The sequence below is a fragment of the Prunus avium genome, chromosome 2, assembly GCF_965620075.1.
Source record: "Prunus avium chromosome 2, drPruAviu1.hap1.1, whole genome shotgun sequence".
Lineage (NCBI taxonomy): Eukaryota > Viridiplantae > Streptophyta > Magnoliopsida > Rosales > Rosaceae > Prunus > Prunus avium.
In genome coordinates, this window is record NC_142285.1 from 10,154,979 (window position 1) to 10,177,156 (window position 22,178).

The window sequence follows — 22,178 nt, forward strand, 5'->3', positions numbered from 1 at the left end:
TATGATTAAGCCATGGTGTGTGGTCATAACCTTGTGTTCCTAATTCCCTAATTTGATCATTTGTTGTCTAACCTAAAATTAAGCATTAGGAACCCATTAAGCATAGAAGAACATTTTAAACAACCAAGCATGTATCTAATCCCTGTTGTCGAATGTCCATACATACTCTTCCTATTCATAGTTCAATTCGAATTAAAGCATGGTGTATACTCTTAATTCAAACCAAGATAGCTAACATGCAAGCCTAAATGGTGATCAATCATTCAAACTAGCATATTAACTTATAAGCATAATGAATAAGAACAAAAACCATAATTGAAACTTGGAAACTAATTAAACTTGAATACTTAAGAAAGAATGTACATTACAAGAAAAATAAATTACAACTAAGAAAACATTAAGGAAACTAAGAGAACTTTGAGGAAGAAAGGAAGTGTTTGAGAACTTTGAGGAGGGAGAAGAAAGTGTTTGGGAACTTTAGAGAATTTTGGAAGAACATGTGTTTGAGAGCTTTGAGGATTTTGGAAGGGAATGTGTTTAAGACATGGGGAATTTGGAAGAGAGTGTTTGAGAACTTGGAGGATTTGGAGAAGAAAGTAGAGAGGTGTTTTGAGAGCTTTGTGGATTTTGGAAGAGAGTGTTTAGGAACTTTGAGAATTTGGAAGAGAGTGGTTGAGAACTTGGAGGATGTTTGTGAACTTGGAGAATTTGAGAACTTAGGGAAGGAAGAGAAATGTGTTTGTGAAGTGTTTGAGACATGGAGACTTTTGGAAGAGAAGGGAAGTAGAGAGATGTTTGAGAACTTTGAGGATTTTGGAAGAACATGTGTTTGAAAGCTTTAGAGAATTTGATGAAGGAAATGGGAGAAGTGTTTGGGAAGTGTTTGGAGAAGAGAGTATTTGAAGAATTTAGAAGAAGAGAAAGGAAAAGTGTTTGATATTTAGTACAAAGAAAATTTAATAGAATGATCTTATTACAACAATTGAGAACTACAAAGGGAAACTAAGAGAATTTGAGGGAGAGAAGGGAAGGGAGCTCTAGAGAAGTGCTTGAGAGCTCCCCCCCTTGGGGTGTTATTACAAGCTTAGAGAACTTCCCTATTTATAGGCCTAGGGGAAGTGAAAATCAGAATTCAATAAGACTAATGCATACAACACTTGAATTATAAAATCTGAAATGGTTGATGCACTTGTATTAGAAAATCTGAAATGGGTGATGCACTTGTATTAGAAAATCTTGAATTGGTTGATGCACTTCACCACTAAATCCCACCAGCAGCCCTAGCTCATCTTCATGTCACCATGACCAAGCTTCCAACCAGAAATGATAGCTCATACCTAGCTCACCATGACCAAGCATCCAACCAGCACATGCTGAGGTCAGCATGACCAGCAACTTCAAGGGCTTACAACTTGGGCTTCTCTTAATCAAATTAGGGCTTTAAGCACTCTAAATTGAAGTTCAGAATGTCTTCTTTCCAGCCATATGTTATTTGGGCCAATCCAAGGTCGGAGGAAGAAGTTAAGGCCGAAACAAATTGCTAACTCATTTTCCGCGCTGATAAGATCCATCCTGAGCATGGTTCTGTGTTTGCTAGGTAACGGACTCCAGATTTATCCAATGGGGCTGAATTTTGGATATGTTATAGTACACACCAATTGGAGCAACTTTCATGAAGAATGTGGCCTCATCCGAGCTATGTAGGTTTCTGAAACAAAGCTTGCAATATGACCTACGGAACTGGACTGGCAGGGGGCTGTAGCCATAATGAATTTGTCTTTAAGCTCTTCATCAATTCATCCAAATTAGGCCTTAACATGCTTGAATTGCATGAATTATGTTCTCCAAAGCCATCATTGTTACCTAAATCTCAATTAACTGAAAGATAAACACAAAAAGGATTAAAAGCACAAGTTTAACTCAAAAACATAACCAAATCATAAGCTAGAAGGGTAAGAAATAATATACAATTATGAACCGATCACCGTTCGGTAAGCCTTCCTGTGGAGGGGTTTACTCAGTTTCTGAAGTCTCCGAAGGTGTCAGCTCAGCGATGAAGTCTGCTACGGCTTGTCCCTTTTCGGTAGGCCTAGGTTTGAACTGCACGTCGAATTCTCCTAGCTCGATCGCCCATTTCACCAGCCTTCCGGATGTTTCTGGTTTTTGAAAAACTTGCCGAAGGGGCTGGTTGGTCAGAACGATGATGGTGTGGGCCTGAAAATAGGGCCTTAACCGCCGGGCAGAAACGACCAGAGCTAAAGCCAGCTGCTCGAGTGGGGGGTACCGAGACTCTGCTCCCTGAAGGGCCTTACTGACGTAGAAGATCGGCAGCTCTGCCTTCTCTGGGATCCGTATCAGTACTGAGCTGACGGCAGTGCTGGATACCGACAGATATAGAGAGAGCGTTTCTCCAGGAAGGGGTTTCGACAGTAGCGGTGCTCGGCCCATGTAGTCCTTCAAGTCTTGAAACGCCTTATCGCATTCGGCAGTCCACTCTATATGGTGTTTGCCCCCTTTCAAGGCTTTGAAGAACGGTGCACATTTGTCTGTAGCTTTGGAGATGAAGCGAGTGAGGGCTGCCACTCGTCCGGTAAGGCTCTGGATGTCCTTTTGTGTCTTCGGCACCTCCATGTTGATTATGGCTTTGATTTTATCGGGGTTTGCCTCAATACCCCTCTGGCTGATCATGAAACCGAGGAATCTTCCGGAAGATACGCCGAAGGCGCACTTCGTCGGGTTGAGTCTCATTCGGTAATCCTTCAAGATGCCGAACATGAGCGATAGGTTTTTCAAATGCTCCCCTGCCGTTCGGCTCTTTACTAGCATGTCATCTACGTAGACCTCCATGGTGCTACCGATCTGCCCAGCGAAGATTCGGTTGACCAGTCTCTGATAGGTTGCCCCCGCATTCTTCAAGCCGAACGGCATGACGTTATAGCAATACAGGCCTTTGTCAGTTATGAACGCCGTGTGTTCGCTATCGGCAGGGTGCATGAAGATCTGGTTGTACCCAGAGTATGCGTCCATGAAGCTGAGCAGTTCATGACCGGCAGTGGCGTCAACCAGCTGATAGATGCGTGGCAACGGGAAGCTATCCTTTGGACAGGCCTTATTGAGGTCGGTGTAGTCCTGGCACATTCGCCATCCGCCCTTCGCCTTCCGAACCATGACTGAGTTCGCCAGCCATTCCGGGTATATGGCTTCCCGTATGAAGCCAATGGTCATGAGTTTGTCCACTTCGTTCTTCATGGCCTCATACCGTTCGGTATCATAGGATCGGCGCTTTTGCCTGATAGGTTTGAATGCTGGCGAGATGCTCAGTTTGTGGCTGATGATGTCAGGGGATATGCCTGGCATGTCGTTGTAGGACCAAGCAAAGACTTCTGAGTTCTGCCGAAGGAATTGGATGAATTCGGCACGGAGGGTGGCGTTCAGCATGGTACCGATTCTCACACACCGGTCCGGTTGATTCTTGTCCAGCGCCACCGTTTCGAGATCTTCGGCAGGTTGTGCTACTGGAGTGGGCGTTTCCTCCCTTGGATCGTCCACTGGTTCATTGCCGTTCGGCAAGTCTGCGACCGTGAAGGCTTCCTTCTGCTTGTGGGGAGCTGCCGATTTCAACGCTGTGGCGTAGCAGCTCCGAGCGCTCAATTGATCGCCCCTGATTGCCCCCGTGCCGTAGCAGGTTGGGAACTTCATGAGTAGCATGTGGGGGGACAAATGGGCCTTTATTGCCGTTAGCGCCGTTCGGCCGACAATCACGTTGTACGCCGTAGGACAGTCTACCACAAGGAACTGGTCGTAGACCATGGTCCTTCGTGGTGCTGTGCCGAAGGCGATTGGCAAGCTGACACTGCCGATTGGCTGGACCAGGTCTCCTGAAAAGCTAAGGAGAGGCGAGAGTTGCCGATTGACTTGGCTGTCATCAATTCCGAGTTCTTTGAATGCATCGGCGAAGATGACGTTTACCGAACTGCCATTGTCGATCAGGATTCGTCCGACATCGAACTCGGCAATGTCGGCTCGGATGATCATAGGGTCGTTGTGTGGGTAGATGATTCCTTCCTCTTCTTCTTCGGAGAAGGTGATGGGTTCCTGTTGTTAATATTATGTTAACTCGCAATTGTACGGGGCAATTAGTAGTATAGCAAGACAAGTACGAGGTCGTACCCACGAAGACTGAGAAGTTAAAACTAGTTATGTACTTAGATTACCAAATTCAAGAAAGTAGGAGGTTATGTCTAAAACAGAATTTAAAACAAGAGTGGTTGTGATTGTTGAACAAAAGAAGCAAAATGAAATTGCAAACAAAAACAAGTAAACAAATGTAACAAAGAGTGGTTTTAAGAGTTGGAAAACAGATTTTGAGACTAGGGCATTCGAATCACCATAACAATTCAATTCTGGGTTATAAAGATTCAAGTAACAAGTCTAATTCAGATTCAAAGATTGATTCTAGCTAAAGTATGATTAGGCCATGGTGTTTGGTCCTAACCTTGTGTTCCTAATTCCCTAATTTGATCATTTGTTGTCTAACCTAAAATTAAGCATTAGGAACCCATTAAGCATAGAAGAACATTTTAAACAACCAAGTATGTATCTAATCCCTGTTGTCGAATGTCCATACATACTCTTCCTATTCATAGTTCAATTCGAATTAAAGCATGGTGTATACTCTTAATTCAAACCAAGATAGTTAACAAACAAGTTCTAATGGTGATCAATCATTCAAACAAGCATGTTAACTTATAAGCATAATGAATAAGAACATGAATCATGAATCAAACTTGAAACTCCAAACTTATAAACCCAGAATATTCATGTTAGGTTACATCGAAGCCCTAGTTATGGATTTAGCTACTCATAATGGAAAAGAGACTTGAACAGAAATGAGAAAACATAATGAATGCAATAAGAGTAGAAGAACCCTTTTTCTGAAGTTCTTGTGGTGTCCAAGGCTTCTCCAAGTGCTTCTCCACTTCTAATGCTTCTCCAAGAGCTTCCCCACTTCTAGAAAGATGTATGAAGGATATGGAGGTGATTTGGGATGAGTTTGAGTGAGTGGTGATGGCTAAGGAAGATGAAATTCGTAGGGAAATGGAAGAGAAGAAAGCTGGAGTTGTTTTGGTGATTGTTGGAGTGTTTGGGATTGTGAGAGTGTTTGAGGATGGTTGGAGTGAATTGTGAGGGTTGTGAATCTCAGGATTTGTTGTGTCTTGAATGTGGAATGGATGTGGTATTTATAGGGAGAGGGGAGTGACAAATCTGAATTCAATATGGCTAATGCATACAACACTTGCATTATAAAAGATGAATTGGTTGATGCACTTCACTAATGCATACAACACTTGCATTATAAAATCTGAATTGGTTGATGCACTTCACCAATATATCCCACCAGCAGCCCTAGCTCATCTTCATGTCACCATGACCAAGCTTCCAACCAGAAATGATAGCTCATACCTAGCTCACCATGACCAAGCATCCAACCAGCACATGCTGAGGTCAGCATAACCAGAAACTTCAAGGGCTTACAACTTGGGCTTCTCTTAATCAAATTAGGACTTTAAGCACTCGAAATTGAAGTTCAGAATGTCTTCTTTCCAGCCATATATCATTTGGGCCAATCCAAGGTCGGAGGAGGAAGTTAAGGCCAAAACAAATTTCTAACTCATTTTGCGCGCTGATAAAATCCATCCTGAGCATGGCTCTGTGTTTGCTAGGTAACAGACTCCATATTTATCCAATGGGGCTGAATTTTGGATATGTTATAGTACACACCCATTGGAACAACTTTCATGAAGAATGCTGCCTCATCCGAGCTGTGTAGGTTGCTAAAACAAAGCTTGCAATATGACCTACGGAACTGGACTGGCAGGGGGCTGTAGCCAAAATGAGTTTGTCTTTTAAGCTCTTCTTCCATTCATCCAAATTAGGCCTTAACATGCTTGAATTGCATGAATTATGCTCTCTTGCTCTATTGGCCTACAAAACACACAAAGGGAGGGAAATAACTTAGAATTATAGGAACTAAGCAAAAGAAGTAAGTAAATTGGGCATGTATATGTATGAAATTATGAGCTTAACACACCCCCAAACTTAGATTTTGCTAGTCCTCGAGCAAAACAAAAGAGAAACAAAGATAAAAACAAAACAAGAAGTTAACTAGACCACTTTCGTAGGTAACTCGATTGCATTGAGCGTATGCAACAAGCCTTTAAACCTCTAGGCATCCCTAGTAGGAGGAGTTGTGTCTCCTGAGGGTTTAACAGATACGATACCCACAAACGTTTTTCTAACTCTACAAAACAAAATGGTTAGAAAAACAACTTTGAAATCAACTAATGAAAATGAAAGAAAGTTTTAGTCATACCTCCAACACCATAGAGTTGCCAAGATAGGTCATCAATCAGTGTGTACAAGTGGAAGCTATAGCTCAAAGGCACACAGTTTCAAAGCAAGCACACTCAAACCTTGAATAGAGAACATGCTTCGACTCTAATTCTCACAGATAACACTCAATCACTCAGAACCTATGTTTTAATTCTCTCAAGAAAGCATAAGTGAGTGTATGAAATAGAAGCACAAATTTGGTTAGATCTCATGAAAGGAATTAAATACTAAGAATAGAGATACACACATACTTACCAGCACCCATGAATACATCCTCAAAGATCAGCTAGGTCTTTCACAATGTTGTAATGAAAGGCTAAGGTTTAGGGGAAATGGAAGAATTGGAAGGAAAAACAAATAACTTAAGAACATACCAAGGTTGCATGCTTCATTAATCTGCAAGGCATCATTGATTTAGATTGGCATGGCAGCAAACTTCATGGTATCTCCTGGCATAGACTTTATTTTTCACACTTAGATCAAATCGAAACACTTTCATCTTCGTTGATTTGATCTGCATCTTCATTAACTTCATTGCACAGATTCACATCATCTTTATTTAGGTACATGGCTGCAACTTCCTTGCTTCAAACTTTATCTTGGCACACCTTGGTATATTTCTAAGCTATAGGGTATGGCTACAATAGGTCAAGTATCTCAGATTGAGATACAAAGGTAGGGAAATGATGAGGGTGATAGAAGAAAAGGCTTTAAGTGTTTGGCTTCAAGAGGGTTGATGGAACACACATATAGGTAGGGTGAAAAGAAAGCACATAGAATGGTTATGCACACATAGCCTAGCATCACTTCAATGAGTTCATTCATGAATGAGAGCAAGCACATGATATCTGCAAAAGAGAATCATCCTTAGTATTCAATCAAAATGGAATAATGAGATCAATTAGAGTGAATTGAAGAAAATAAGTATAGATGAGAAATAGAACACTTTCAACCCTCTCAAGAAAGCAATTAGGCTCGATATAGCTCACTAGGGTAGTCTCCACTATTTTCCTTCAAGAATTTGAGCATGGTACTTTAGCCACCAGAATTCTAAGAGCAAAAGCTTTGTGAAGTGCAAAATTCTGATATGAAAACCTCAAATAGCAGCTCCATAGCATTGATTGTATGACAATCTTTAAAAAAAAATAAAAAAAATAAAAAAATAAAAAATAGTGACAAGAGAACGAAAATTGAAAACACAAATGAATGAAATTTGAAAACCTTCCCCCCAGACCTGAATTAAACATTGTCCTCAATGTGAAAGCATACAAAAGATGATTGAGAACAAACAAATAATAAAGGGAAAAGTTTAGAAGAAGGTTTAAAAAATAAAAAATGAATATATAAGCAACTCATGGATGACCAGTTAAGGGCCTCAGAAAACACAGCCAGGGGATCCGGGAAGGTTGGAGGGGTCACAATGGTCCCGCTTAAAACCCAAACTTCTTAGACACCGAAGGTGTCGCCTAAAGAACTCCTAGACACTGTATTGACGGAGGTGCTCACTGGGGTTACCAAAAGTTAGCTTATATGAATTTTTATTTTATTTTTTTAATTTTATTTTAATTTTTATATTTATTTATTTATAAAAAGGAACAGAAACTTAAAAATAAAAACAAAACAAGTAAAGAGAAAGGATTGAAATGCTTCCCCTTGATGCGATTAGGTCGATTGCTACCAAGCACCTTCTTCTTGAACACATGGGTTGCCTCCCAAGAAGCGCCTTAGTTACTGTCTTGGCAAGACATTGTGCAATCAGCTAAGTTGATGGTACGAAGGGAAGTTGATCTACCACATGGCCAGTTTGGATGCCAGCTGAAACTCCCTCATAGAATGGCTTTAAACGTTGTCCATTTACTTTGAAAGTCGAGCCATCTTTAGGGTTTTGAATCTCCACAGCTCCATAGGGAGAAACATTGACCACGGTGAATGGGCCTTGCCATCTAGACTTCAATTTTCCTGGAAAGAGACGCAAACGTGAGTTAAACAAAAGAACTGACATACCTTTGGAGAACTCTTTCCGTTGAATGTTTCTGTCATGGTAACTCTTGGTTCGTTCTTTGTAAAGCTTTGCATTCTCATAAGACTCATGTCTAATTTCTTCCAATTCATTGAGCTGAAACTTTCTTGCATGGCCTGCCTTGTCTAGATCAAAATTTAACTTCTTGATGGCCCAAAAAGCATTGTGTTCAAGCTCCATTGGCAGGTGACAAGCTTTCCCAAACACAAGACGATAAGGGCTCATTCCAATGGGAGTCTTATATGCAGTCCTATAAGCCCATAATGAATCATTGAGCTTAGCTGCCCAATCTTTCCTTGTATTGTTCACCACCTTCTCCAGGATGTGCTTAATTTCTCTATTGCTTATTTCCACTTGACCAGAAGTTTGCGGATGATATGGTGTAGAGACTCGATGGGTGATGTTGTACTTCTTCATGAGTGCTTCGAATGGCTTGTTACAGAAGTGGCTGCCTCCGTCACTAATGACAGCCCTTGGAGTACCAAACCTTGTGAAAATATTATCCTTCAAGAACTTCAGCACCACCTTATAATCATTGGTTTTGGTGGCTATGGCTTCCACCCATTTAGACACATAATCAACAGCAACAAGTATGTAAGTATAACCAAAGGAAGATGGGAATGGTCCCATGAAATCAATACTCCACACATCGAAGAGCTCCACAACAAGTATGTTATTCAATGGCATTTCATTCCTGCGACTTATGTTCCCCATCCTTTGGCACCTATCACACTTAACACAAAAATTAAATGCATCTTTAAATAGAGTGGGCCAAAAGAAACCAGATTGCAGAATTTTAAGTGCTGTTTTCTTAGCTCCAAAGTGACCTCCACAGGCCAATTCGTGGCTATGCCTAAGTATGCTTTCTTGCTCTTCTTCTGGAACACATCTTCTGATGAGTTGATCCGGGCAATGCTTGAATAAGAAAGGTTCATCCCATACATAATGTTTCACCATGGAAAAGAACTTCTTCTTATCCTGAGAAGTTAGATCATTTCTAAGAACACCACAAGCAAGATAATTAACAAAATCAGCATACCATGGCTCTTTGACTTGGGCAGCATATAGTTGTTCATCAGGGAAAGTCTCATTCAAGGGTAGCACAGCTCCTCCTTTTTCTTCAACCACAATTCTGCTCAAATGATCAGCTACCACATTCTCACATCCCTTCTTATCTCGAATCTCCAAATCGAATTATTGCAGCAAGAGAATCCATCTAATCAAGCGTGGTTTGGCATCCTTCTTAGTGAGCAAGTATCTAAGGGCTGCATGGTCAGAATAAACAATTACTTTAGAACCAACAAGGTAAGAACGAAATTTTTCTAAAGCAAAAACCACAGCAAGCAACTCCTTCTCTGTTGTGGAGTAGTTGATTTGAGCATCATTCAAGGTCCGGCTAGCATAATGAATCACATGGGGCAGCTTGTTCTTCTTTTGACCTAAAACTGCACCAATAGCAAAGTCAGAGGCATCACACATTATTTCAAATGGTAAAGACCAATCCGGAGCTATGATAATAGGGGCTGAAGTTAGCTCCCTCTTCAAGGTAGTAAAAGCTTCCATGCAAGCTTCATTAAACTCAAAAACAGCATCCTTAGCAAGGAGATTACACAATGGCCTTGTAATGCTTGAGAAATTTTTGATGAACCTTCTATAGAATCCAGCATGACCTAGAAAGCTTCTAATTCCTTTAACAGAGGTAGGGGGTGGAAGATTTGAGATGAGATCGATCTTGGCTTTATCCACTTCGATTCCCTTGCTTGAAATCACATGGCCTAGCACAATGCCTTGTCTCACCATGAAGTGACACTTCTCCCAATTCAAAATCAGATTTGTTTCCTGGCATCTTTTAAGCACTAGAGACAAGTGGTGAAGACAATTATCAAAAGAGGAACCAAAAACTGAAAAATCATCCATAAATACCTCAATGAATCGTTCCACCATATCTGAAAAGATTGACATCATGCATCTTTGGAAAGTTGCTGGGGCATTGCATAAACCGAATGGCATCCTTCTATAAGCAAACGTACCAAATGGGCATGTGAATGTGGTTTTCTCTTGGTCTTCCGGAGCAATGGGAATTTGATTATAACCTGAAAAACCATCAAGAAAACAATAGTAAGCATGGCCAGATAAACGTTCAAGCATTTGATCAATAAAAGGTAAGGGGAAATGATCTTTTCTAGTGGATGTGTTCAACTTCCTGTAATCAATGCAAACTCTCCAACCAGTGACAGTTCGTGTAGGAACTAGCTCATTCTTCTCATTCTTCACAACGGTGATTCCGGACTTCTTTGGAACAACTTGCACAGGGCTCACCCACTTAGAATCTGAAATTGGGTAGATGATTCCTACATCGAGTAGCTTTAAAACTTCAGCTCTAACCACCTCTTTCATGTTGGGATTTAGCCTCCTTTGGGCATCACGAGATGGTTTGCTGTCTTCTTCCATTAAAATCCGGTGCATGCACATGCTTGGACTAATTCCTTTGATGTCTGCTATGGTCCACCCAATGGCTGTTTTATGCTCTTTTAGAACTTTAATTAAGCTCTCTTCTTCATGTGAGGAGAGACCTGCAGCAATTATAACAGGGAGAGTTTCGTTAGCACCCAAATATGTATATTTAAGATTATTGGGAAGAGGTTTAAGTTCTAGCTTTGGTGGGATGACAATGGATGGCTCCAATTTCGTGGATGATGGTCCAAGAGGCTCGATTGGTGGCCTAAAGGATGGTGGGTATGGCGGAAACACTTCTAAGGCAGCCACCACTTCTTGGAACTCCGGTTCACAAAGATCTTCCTCTTCTTGTGTTAAGACAGCTTCTAGAGCATCATTAGACTTTCTCTGCAACATTTTGGAAGAAACCTCATGATCCACAACATCAATTGAAAAGCAAGAATCAAGAGAGATAGAAGGTTGAGATAGAGCATTAAGCATTTTAAATTCAACAGTTTCACCCAAAACAGTCATGGAGAGAGTGCTATCTTTCACTTTGATGATTGTGTCTGCAGTGGCCATGAATGGCCTGCCTAGGAGAATGGGATCAACACGATCTCCATTTGGATTGTCTTCCATGTCCATCACTACAAAATCAGCAGGGAGAATTAGTGTATTAACTTGAACTAGAATATCTTCTACAATACCTTTTGGATATTTTATAGAATGATCAGCTAGTTCAAGTCGCATTGAAGTCTTCTTCATCCCTTCTAAGCCAAGCTCTTGATAAACTGAATATGGCAAAACATTGATGCTTGCTCCCAAGTCCAACATGGCTCTTCCAACCTTCTTGCCTCCAATGTTAATGGGAATGTCAAAGCTGCCAGGATCATCTAGTTTTGGTGGAAGCTTCCTTTGCAATACAGCACTTACATTCTGGTCGAGCTTTACTCCTTCATTTGGAGCGAAATTGAGCTTGTGAGTTTTCAAGTCCTTGATGAATTTTCCATATGCAGGAATCTGTTCAATAAGATCAAGCAAAGGCAAATTGATATTAACTTTACTCAAAATATCATAAATCTCTTTAAAAGCCTTATCTTGCTTTGCTTTCTTAAGACGGTCTGGAAATGGAATCTGTGGAACATATGGAGCGGGTGGCACGTATCTATCTTCTTGAAGATGTGGTGGCACAAATTTGTCATCCCTTTTATGCAATTGGAATTGATCGGATTTCTGAGAATCTGATTTGGCCTTAGGAGCAGATTGAGAAGTTTTGAGTTGTTCTCCTTCCGTGGCCATGGTCTCCTCCTCTTCATTTTCTACAATCACAACATCATTTGAAAGATTAGAATCATCTTTATTATCAATGATCTTACCTGATCTGAGCACATGAATGGCCTTGGCTTCTGGGTTCTTTGGATTAATCTCAGTTTGGCTTGGCCATTTCCCAGGCACTCTTTGAGTTATTTCAGCAGCTATTTGGCCTAATTGGACTTCCAATTTGGAGATGGCAGCTTGTGTAGTTTGCTGAAAATTGGATTGGTTGATTGCCATCTGCTTCACTATATCTTCCAATGATGATGATGATTGTTGTGGCCTTTGGAATGAAGGGGGATTTGCTTGATTCTGGGTATTTCTCCATGAAAAGTTTGGATGATTCCTCCAACCTGGATTATAACTTTGAGAGTATGGATCATTTCTTGGACCTTGGTTGTAGGAATTTACCAACTTAGCTTGCTCTTGCACAAATTCTGGATATCCAGCCCCAAGTGGACAAGCTGTGGTAGCATGGTCAAGAGATTCACAAATGCTACACACTTCCTTCGGAGGGCTTCTTGAGTTTAATGCAAGAAGAGCATCTAGCTTTTGTTCCAGTTTTGAAATCTGCATACTAGAAGCATCATTAGAACCACTAATAACACGTTTACCTCTTGTATCCGTATGTTGGGTCTCCATTGCTATCTCCTCAAAGAGTTCGTACGTTTCTTCTGGAGTTTTGGTTTTAAAAGAACCACCTGCAAAATTGGTGACTATATTATGACTAGAAGGGGTTAGTCCTTTATAAAACATACGCATTTGAAGCTTCAATGGAATCCCATGATGAGGACATTGGTTGAGCAACCCATTGAATTTCTCCCATGCTTCACAAAACGATTCATCATCTTGCTGTGCAAATAACAAGATCTTGTCCCTAAGCATGTCGGTCTTTTGCGTGGAGAAGTATTTTTCCAGGAACTTCTTTTGAATGGCAGACCATGTAGTGAGTGAACCAGGCTTCAAAGAATTCAACCAATACTTCGCCTTATCCTTTAAAGTGTATGGAAACACTCTCATTCGAAGTTGATCTTCTGTCACACCTGTCAAGGGAAAAGAACTCACAACATTAAAAATATCCTTTATATGAGTCAATGGATCTTCATTAGGTAAACCATAAAAGGAAGGCAGCATATTAAGATGAGAAGATTTAAGCTCATAATTTCGAGCTACAGTGGGCAGCAAAATGCTTGAAGGAGATGCTGGAATTGTTGGGATATCAAGTTCTCCCATGAACTCAATGGCAGCCATCATTTCTTCTTCTTCTTGGTCTGAACTTGCTTCCGAATTTGAAAGTGAAGAACCGGGAAGTTCAGTGTGGAGAGCAAGACTTGTAAATGTAGCAAGAGCTTGCTCTTTTGCAGTTGACAACTCCCTTTCTAGACGATTCTGAATTTCAGAGGTCACTCGTCTGGGTTGCAATGATGGTCCTGCGTTCAAAGATCTAGAACGTTGGAACGAAGACCTCACTTGTTCAAGTAATGGATTTTTAGACATAAACTACCTGAAACAGAAAATTAGATTAATTAGAAACACTAAAAAGAATAGGGTAACCTTGGGCACATAACCAGGGAAGAACTTTCGTTCAGTCCCCGGCAACGGCGCCAAAATTTGTTGTTAATATTATGTTAACTCGCAATTGTACGGGGCAATTAGTAGTATAGCAAGACAAGTACGAGGTCGTACCCACGAAGACTGAGAAGTTAAAACTAGTTATGTACTTAGATTACCAAATTCAAGAAAGTAGGAGGTTATGTCTAAAACAGAATTTAAAACAAGAGTGGTTGTGATTGTTGAACAAAAGAAGCAAAATGAAATTGCAAACAAAAACAAGTAAACAAATGTAACAAAGAGTGGTTTTAAGAGTTGGAAAACAGATTTTGAGACTAGGGCATTCGAATCACCATAACAATTCAATTCTGGGTTATAAAGATTCAAGTAACAAGTCTAATTCAGATTCAAAGATTGATTCTAGCTAAAGTATGATTAGGCCATGGTGTTTGGTCCTAACCTTGTGTTCCTAATTCCCTAATTTGATCATTTGTTGTCTAACCTAAAATTAAGCATTAGGAACCCATTAAGCATAGAAGAACATTTTAAACAACCAAGTATGTATCTAATCCCTGTTGTCGAATGTCCATACATACTCTTCCTATTCATAGTTCAATTCGAATTAAAGCATGGTGTATACTCTTAATTCAAACCAAGATAGTTAACAAACAAGTTCTAATGGTGATCAATCATTCAAACAAGCATGTTAACTTATAAGCATAATGAATAAGAACATGAATCATGAATCAAACTTGAAACTCCAAACTTATAAACCCAGAATATTCATGTTAGGTTACATCGAAGCCCTAGTTATGGATTTAGCTACTCATAATGGAAAAGAGACTTGAACAGAAATGAGAAAACATAATGAATGCAATAAGAGTAGAAGAACCCTTTTTCTGAAGTTCTTGTGGTGTCCAAGGCTTCTCCAAGTGCTTCTCCACTTCTAATGCTTCTCCAAGAGCTTCCCCACTTCTAGAAAGATGTATGAAGGATATGGAGGTGATTTGGGATGAGTTTGAGTGAGTGGTGATGGCTAAGGAAGATGAAATTCGTAGGGAAATGGAAGAGAAGAAAGCTGGAGTTGTTTTGGTGATTGTTGGAGTGTTTGGGATTGTGAGAGTGTTTGAGGATGGTTGGAGTGAATTGTGAGGGTTGTGAATCTCAGGATTTGTTGTGTCTTGAATGTGGAATGGATGTGGTATTTATAGGGAGAGGGGAGTGACAAATCTGAATTCAATATGGCTAATGCATACAACACTTGCATTATAAAAGATGAATTGGTTGATGCACTTCACTAATGCATACAACACTTGCATTATAAAATCTGAATTGGTTGATGCACTTCACCAATAGATCCCACCAGCAGCCCTAGCTCATCTTCATGTCACCATGACCAAGCTTCCAACCAGAAATGATAGCTCATACCTAGCTCACCATGACCAAGCATCCAACCAGCACATGCTGAGGTCAGCATAACCAGAAACTTCAAGGGCTTACAACTTGGGCTTCTCTTAATCAAATTAGGACTTTAAGCACTCGAAATTGAAGTTCAGAATGTCTTCTTTCCAGCCATATATCATTTGGGCCAATCCAAGGTCGGAGGAGGAAGTTAAGGCCAAAACAAATTTCTAACTCATTTTGCGCGCTGATAAAATCCATCCTGAGCATGGCTCTGTGTTTGCTAGGTAACAGACTCCATATTTATCCAATGGGGCTGAATTTTGGATATGTTATAGTACACACCCATTGGAACAACTTTCATGAAGAATGCTGCCTCATCCGAGCTGTGTAGGTTGCTAAAACAAAGCTTGCAATATGACCTACGGAACTGGACTGGCAGGGGGCTGTAGCCAAAATGAGTTTGTCTTTTAAGCTCTTCTTCCATTCATCCAAATTAGGCCTTAACATGCTTGAATTGCATGAATTATGCTCTCTTGCTCTATTGGCCTACAAAACACACAAAGGGAGGGAAATAACTTAGAATTATAGGAACTAAGCAAAAGAAGTAAGTAAATTGGGCATGTATATGTATGAAATTATGAGCTTAACAGTTCCCACCTGACCTTCGGCATCTTTGTATGCCGGCTGCTTTCGATGCCGAGGGCTTGGGGATATTGTGCCGCCCTGACATCTTTGTATGCCGGCTGCTTATCGAACGGTTAGATGCTCCGGCAAGGGTTAGGCCTTCGCTGATGGTGCTGATCATGTTGATCTGCCGATTAGCGTTCGGGACTGGCGCCTGCTGAGGCCTGGCTATGTATTGGTCCAGTTTGCCTTCCCGAATTAACCGCTCAACGATTTTTCGCAGGCTTATGTAGTCCTCGGTGTTGTGGCTATTCTGCTGATGGTATCGGCAGAATTTCCCTGTATCCCTGCCGTCCTGCCGACTGGGCTTTCGGAAGGCTGGCTTCGGGATTATCTCGTTCTCGTTCATCAGCACTGCTTCGTAGGAGGTGTTGAGCAGGGTGAACACCTCCATCCCTTGGTTATGTGCCGTTAGTGGGGCTCGGTAGTTTTCCCTGCCGTACCTGCTCTTGTTTTTCTTGGAATGCCCCTTTTGGGAGCTTCCGGCATCTTTGCGTTTGTGACTTTCAGAGTACGCCGCAGTCTGGGTTGGTGGTACGTACGGCGATGCCTGCGCCGTGGAGGGACGCTGTACTGGTTCGCTCTGCCGAGCCGTGGGCTCGGCCCTTGAGTTGAAGTATTCAGCCTTGGCGTGGATTGCCGCTTGCTTCATGAGTTCATCATACGTACGCCAATTGCTGCTGTGTACCAGATACCGAAAGTGTGAGGACCGTAGGCCACTCTTGAAGGCGCCGTAGGCTGCCCTGTCGTCGGTATCCGGATATCTCGAGTACTCGTGGCTGAATCGTGCGGCATACTCGCGCAATGGTTCGTCATCCCTCTGCCGGATGGTATACAGATCATCGGCAGAGTACAGTCTGTCTGTCTGAATCATGAAGTGGTTCAGGAAGATTTGCTTCAGCTCGTCGAAGGAGTCGACCGTCCCTGGTTCCAGACGGTAGAACCAATTCAGAGCTGCTTCTGTGAGTGAGGAAGGGAACAGAAGGCAAAGGCCTTCGTCGCTTAGCCCTCGGCACCCTACTGCCGATTGAAAAGAATGAAGGTGCGTCAGTGGATCCTCCACCCCCGTGTAGGGGGTGATGCGGAGGGGCTGCACATCCCTATCCTGCCGTGAGTGCCTTATGCGCTCGGTGAAGGGTCCTGGCCGAAGCCTTCCCCAGTCTGGCTCCTGTGAACGAGTCCGATCGTCCTCCATCTTCTGTACCCTTTGAAGGAGGAGGCGGATGACTGGGTCTCTGTCCGGTATCTCCTCCGCCGTTTGATGCTCCGATCGCGGCTGGGACCTGGCAGGGTTAACCTCCGAGAACTTCGTCGGGGTTGCCGAACGGTAGGGAGATGACCGGTTGGTGGAAGGAGTGTACTCATGGTCAGACTCTGCCGTGGATTCTAGGACTTGTATCCTCCGTATCGGAGACTTCCTTCCCATGTTCTTCAGTCGGGGGTCGTCCAAGCGGGCGTTGATCCTGATCGGCGATTGCTGCCGTTCGGTCTGCCGTTCGACTTCTCGCTCCAGCAGCCTGTGTCGGCAATCGGAATAGACCTTCTTCGGTACATGGGGCTTGTTTTTGGGTGCCGGGACCACCAATTGTTTAGACGGCGCAGGCGTTGCCTTTGCCACCTTCTTGCCCTTCTTCTGCCGACGAGGAGTCTGTAGGCTTTCGGACGATCGGTCTGTCGGCATGTTCTGCGTTTGCTGCTGGTTTAACAGCAGTTGCGTTTCTTCCACTCTTGTCGAGAGAAGATTATTGTGTTCTTGCATCCTAGCCATGTCCTGCCGAAGGGACACGACTTGGGCTAAAAGCTCCGCGTTTTCGGCCGATTGGATCACAGGGGGATTAGTTGCCGGTGTGTATGGGGCTGGCGCAGGGCTCACCCCGCTTGGCATGCCGAACGGCATCCCCTCTCGTGGTACGAACGTAGTTTTTTCAGTGGTCCCCATATGTTCGGGATAAAGGGTCGATTTTATCGAGTTCCCACAGACGGCGCCAAACTGTTGACGCCAAAAAGTGGTCCTTTGACTTAGAGGGTCAACTTAGTAAATTTGTGTCTTCGGTAGACTTGATGCTTCGGTAGACTGTGCAATCTGCAATAAAAGCCAGCGCACGGTAAGACCTAGGGCACCGGTGTGGTACCGGCCGAAGGCTCTCCGATGCTTAAGTAAGTTCGGGAATAGAAAGTTCAACTGACAGATCAATAGGCTTGTATGCCGTAAGTTCTGATTACCTCTATTTTGGGATAGTTGGCCTCCTTTTATAGCTCTTGGGAGGTGTGCATTTTGTTGATTATTTCGATGTGGGACTGTGGGCGTCGCTTGGGAGCGTGCCACGTGTCCCAGGAGAGGGCGTTGCCCTAATGGAGAGATCGGTAGGTAGGGTGCCGAGGGTGCCTCTGAACAAGCCCAGTTTCCTCCACGTGTCTTGTCCTTATTGGCTGTTTAATTTGGGTGTAAACAGTTTATTCTTTCAAGGTTGTTCTTTTCCTGACTCTTGTTGGAAATCCTTGTGGAGTTTAAATGTTCCTCCTAAGCTACAATACTTTATGTGGCTGGCTTCTCAAGGCAAAATTTTATCTAATGATCAGCGGGTTCAAAGGCAGTTAACTTCTGACCCTTCATGTGGCCTTTGTTCTTGGCCTACTGAAACTGTTCTTCACATTCTTCGTGATTGTGAGCGAGCTCGATCTACGTGGAATGCTATCCTCCCTGCCTATGCTCATAATTTTTTCCTTTTAGATGCTCAGCCTTGGATGAAGGTCAATGTGCTTTCTACGGAGAAATGGAATGGTGATGTTCCTTGGAGTACTATTTTTGGGTTTACTTGCTGGCATTTATGGTGTTGGAGAAATAAGTATATTTTCCAGAATGAGGATACAGTCCTCTCTAGTCCTAGACAAGTTATTTGGGGGGCAGCCCAAGAGTGGATTAAGTCAGCTTCTAATCGCACTAAAGGGGTAAATAAAGTTCAAATTCATGTTGCCTGGGAGCCTTCTAGGCTTGGACAGTTCAAACTGAATGTGGATGGCTCAAGGAGAAGTGTTACTGGTTGCATTGGTGCTGGGGGAGTCATTCGTGACTCTTCTGGTGACTGGGTAAGTGGTTTTGCTGTTAATCTGGGAAAAGGTCAAGTTCTTGAGGCTGAGATATGGGGTCTTTTCTTTGGTTTGAAGTTAGCAATTGAGGAAGGCATCAATTGTCTCATCATTGAAATGGACTCAGCTACTGCAATCAATCTCTGTCAGAATTCTTCTATGCTTACTGTGCATCCTTTAGCTACTCTAGTTAGGAGCTGTTGTGACCTTATGCAGCAGGTTCCCAGTTGTGCTCTTCAGCATGTTTTTCGTGAGAAGAATGGTGTTGCTGACCAATTGGCTAATTGGAGTTATCAAGTGGATCTTGGGCTGTGCGTGTTTGAGCATGCCCCTAGTTGGTTAAGTGCTTATCTTGTTGATGATTTGCTTGGAATTGTTCATTCTAGATTGGTCTGTTTAGACCTGTGTGTGTAGTCTGTTTCCTGGGGCTTTGCCCCCCTTCTTAATAAAAAAAAAAAGCTCATTATTTCAATTCCTCTATCATGCCAAAAACTTCCCACATTAATAAAGGGCGCCGGCAACTGATGGTAATCGTGGGTCTTTGGCAACCTGCGCTCGGCGACCTGTTGGAGAATGCTGACAAAGCTGACCACCAAATCCTTATAAGACTTCACATCGACGGTAATGAGATCGAACAAGGGGCAGAGCGTGGCACCCATGACTCCCGGATCGTTACCACAAAGCCGCTTCCGGAATTCAAGACCAGATGCGAAACCGATGACGGACCGGAGATTCTGACAAAAGCGGTGAAGCGCCATGATGGCCTTCTTTCTGGGGCAAAAAGGCGGGCACAGTCTCGTCGTTGATGAGCTTCTAAACGACAAGGTAATTGTCCGACTTGAGATCCTTCTGGATGGTGTTGACGATCAAGATGATCAAATCGTGATCGTCGCTGAGGAAGGGCGGAACGCGAGGTAACCGGTGCGTTTGAGAGCAAGAGATTGTCGTCATGGGTCATCTTGACGGCGTGGATGTAGGCGAAGGAGCCGTCATGGCTGAGCATTTCGACGTAGACGAGGCGTATGATGTACTCCTTCATCTTGCGCATGGGGATTTCGGGGCTCGGAGAGACGTGGTTTTAGGGTTTCGATCGCGAGGAGGACGATGCGCTCTTCTTCAGCCTTGGATTGAGCTTCGCCGATGGACTTGACGAGGTCCATGAACTCCTTGGATTGGCCGAAGCCGCCTTGAGAGCCCATCGCAAGCTCTCGCCCTATGGTCTTCAGCTGCTCCATTGCTCCTGATGATTAGTGGAGTTAGGATTTTGCAGTTGCCAATGCGATGGAGATTAGGGTTCTGAATTTGGGGCATTAATTGGTGAGTAATTGGACTGAGTTCAGTTGCATGAAACAGCAGAAGATAGGAGAGCAGAGAGAAGAAGGGGCTATTAGTTTTGGGTTTTTTATTTATTTTTATTTTATCAAAATGAGAACTTTAATTCATATAGAAGCAACATCAAATACAACTGAGGTCCTCACTTTTCTAGGAGCTACAAAGTGGCTTCATTAAAACATTACCATAAAAACCCCCAATGGAGGAAATTTAGTTAAATTAAAAGAGTACCACATCACTATCTTTTCCTAGTAAAGGTTGAATCCATATCGGACACACCTCAAATTGATTGCCTTCTCTTCCCCTACGTCACATAAATTGCACAACCGCAAAGCAATCCGATAGTCTGTTTTCACAAAATACGTACTATTCTTCTCAAAAAATAAAAACTATCTATCACTTCTCTGAACCATGGAAGAAAGGGGTATATTCAAGATAGCCTCCTTATCCTTGTCACAAAAAACTTGATCAATTAGAGACGTATCCCATCCCCCAGTAGGTGTTATCAAATTCGATATAGTTGCATGTTGAGGAAGCCCTTTGTTGAGAACAGGTTTGAAGGTAAAAGGTTTAGGGATCCATTGATCTAGGAACACCCAAATAGACTGCCCACTACTAACTCGCCACACCTAGGCCTCATCATTTGGCCTGCGAGCTCATGGGCCAATGGGGGCCGGGCCCATCGAAAAAAAGCCCGGCCCGGCCCGGCCTGTTATGGGCTTTGAGATGACCCGGCCTGCCTTGGGCTGGGCTAGGCTTGGGCTTGGGTGTTTGAAGCCCAGCCCGGTTAAGCCCAAGAAAGCCTGGCCCGGCCCTCCCACAAAAGCCTAGCCCGTTAGGCCCGTATACATATATAATTATGTAATAACCTCAAAAATAATACTTGATTTTATTATTTTTGTGGAAAATCTTATTAAGTTGTGTGACTTTATTGGGTGTTTTATGAATTTGGTTTGATGTGAAAATATTGGAATTAAGTGAGTTTAATCTCAAATTTGGACTAAAATGCCCTTATGATTAAGTTTATGATTTTTTTCGATTGAAGTATGCCCGTTTCGCCCCGACCCATTGGGCTTAACTCAGCCCGGCCCAATCTATCATGAAAACCCAATCTGTGACCTGAAGATACAACCCATGTCAAGCAATAATAATGATAATTGAGAATATCACAATTGGGACCTGAAGATTATTATCTTCACATTGATCCATGCATGCATACACACATGAGAATGATAAAACAAGGGAAAGCAATAATTTAAAACCTGTGCAGTTGATAACTGTAGCACATTTTCAAATTTACTAAATAAAATATTGAAAGGTCAATAACAGCATTAACCAAACAGTACATGACATCTTTCTACTTAAACAGAGTAAGGTATCTAGTCAGATTATTTTTCAGTCAACATTTACAATGGCCTTTTTCTTTTGGACCAAAAAAAGTCCCTCATTTAATGATTTGCTTGTGTGCCAGGTAGCCAAAGCCAGTGCTAGGAAGTAACCAGAGCCAGTGCTTTCGTGCCAGGTAGCATTCACGGTTAGGATACATATTCTGGATCTATACATATTTAAAAATATTTGATGTTGCGTCATGATTCATAATAACGTCATGATTCATAATAATTCATAATAACGTATCTGTGTGTTGAGAATGAGAACAAGAAAGCAAAGAACTCACACGCAAGAACTGGATTGAATGACTTATTATTGAACAGCAACCTTTGGCTATTATATAGCCTTACAAGAACTAACAAAAAGCTGAAATACAGCCCACGATTCACACTAACAGAAACGTGGTAACGTGCATAAGGAAAGAGTCAAAACAGTAAACAAGTCTCCCTACATAGTAGGGACTTATTCAAAACAGAAAACAAACCTAAATATCTAAGAATCCTATAGTGATAAGGACTCCCAAACCCGTCATTCCCTCTCTTCAACTAACTGCCATCAAGCATTTAGT

At 42.4% G+C, this 22,178-nt stretch overlaps 1 non-coding gene across 1 annotated transcript; it reads left to right on the top strand.

Annotated features, from left to right (window-relative positions):
* The first annotated feature begins 12,941 nt into the window (after positions 1–12,941).
* Positions 12,942–13,048, top strand: LOC148296466 (small nucleolar RNA R71). Its single transcript, XR_015834161.1, has one exon. It is a non-coding gene; the product is annotated as a small nucleolar RNA R71 (small nucleolar RNA).
* Positions 13,049–22,178: the final 9,130 nt, after the last annotated feature.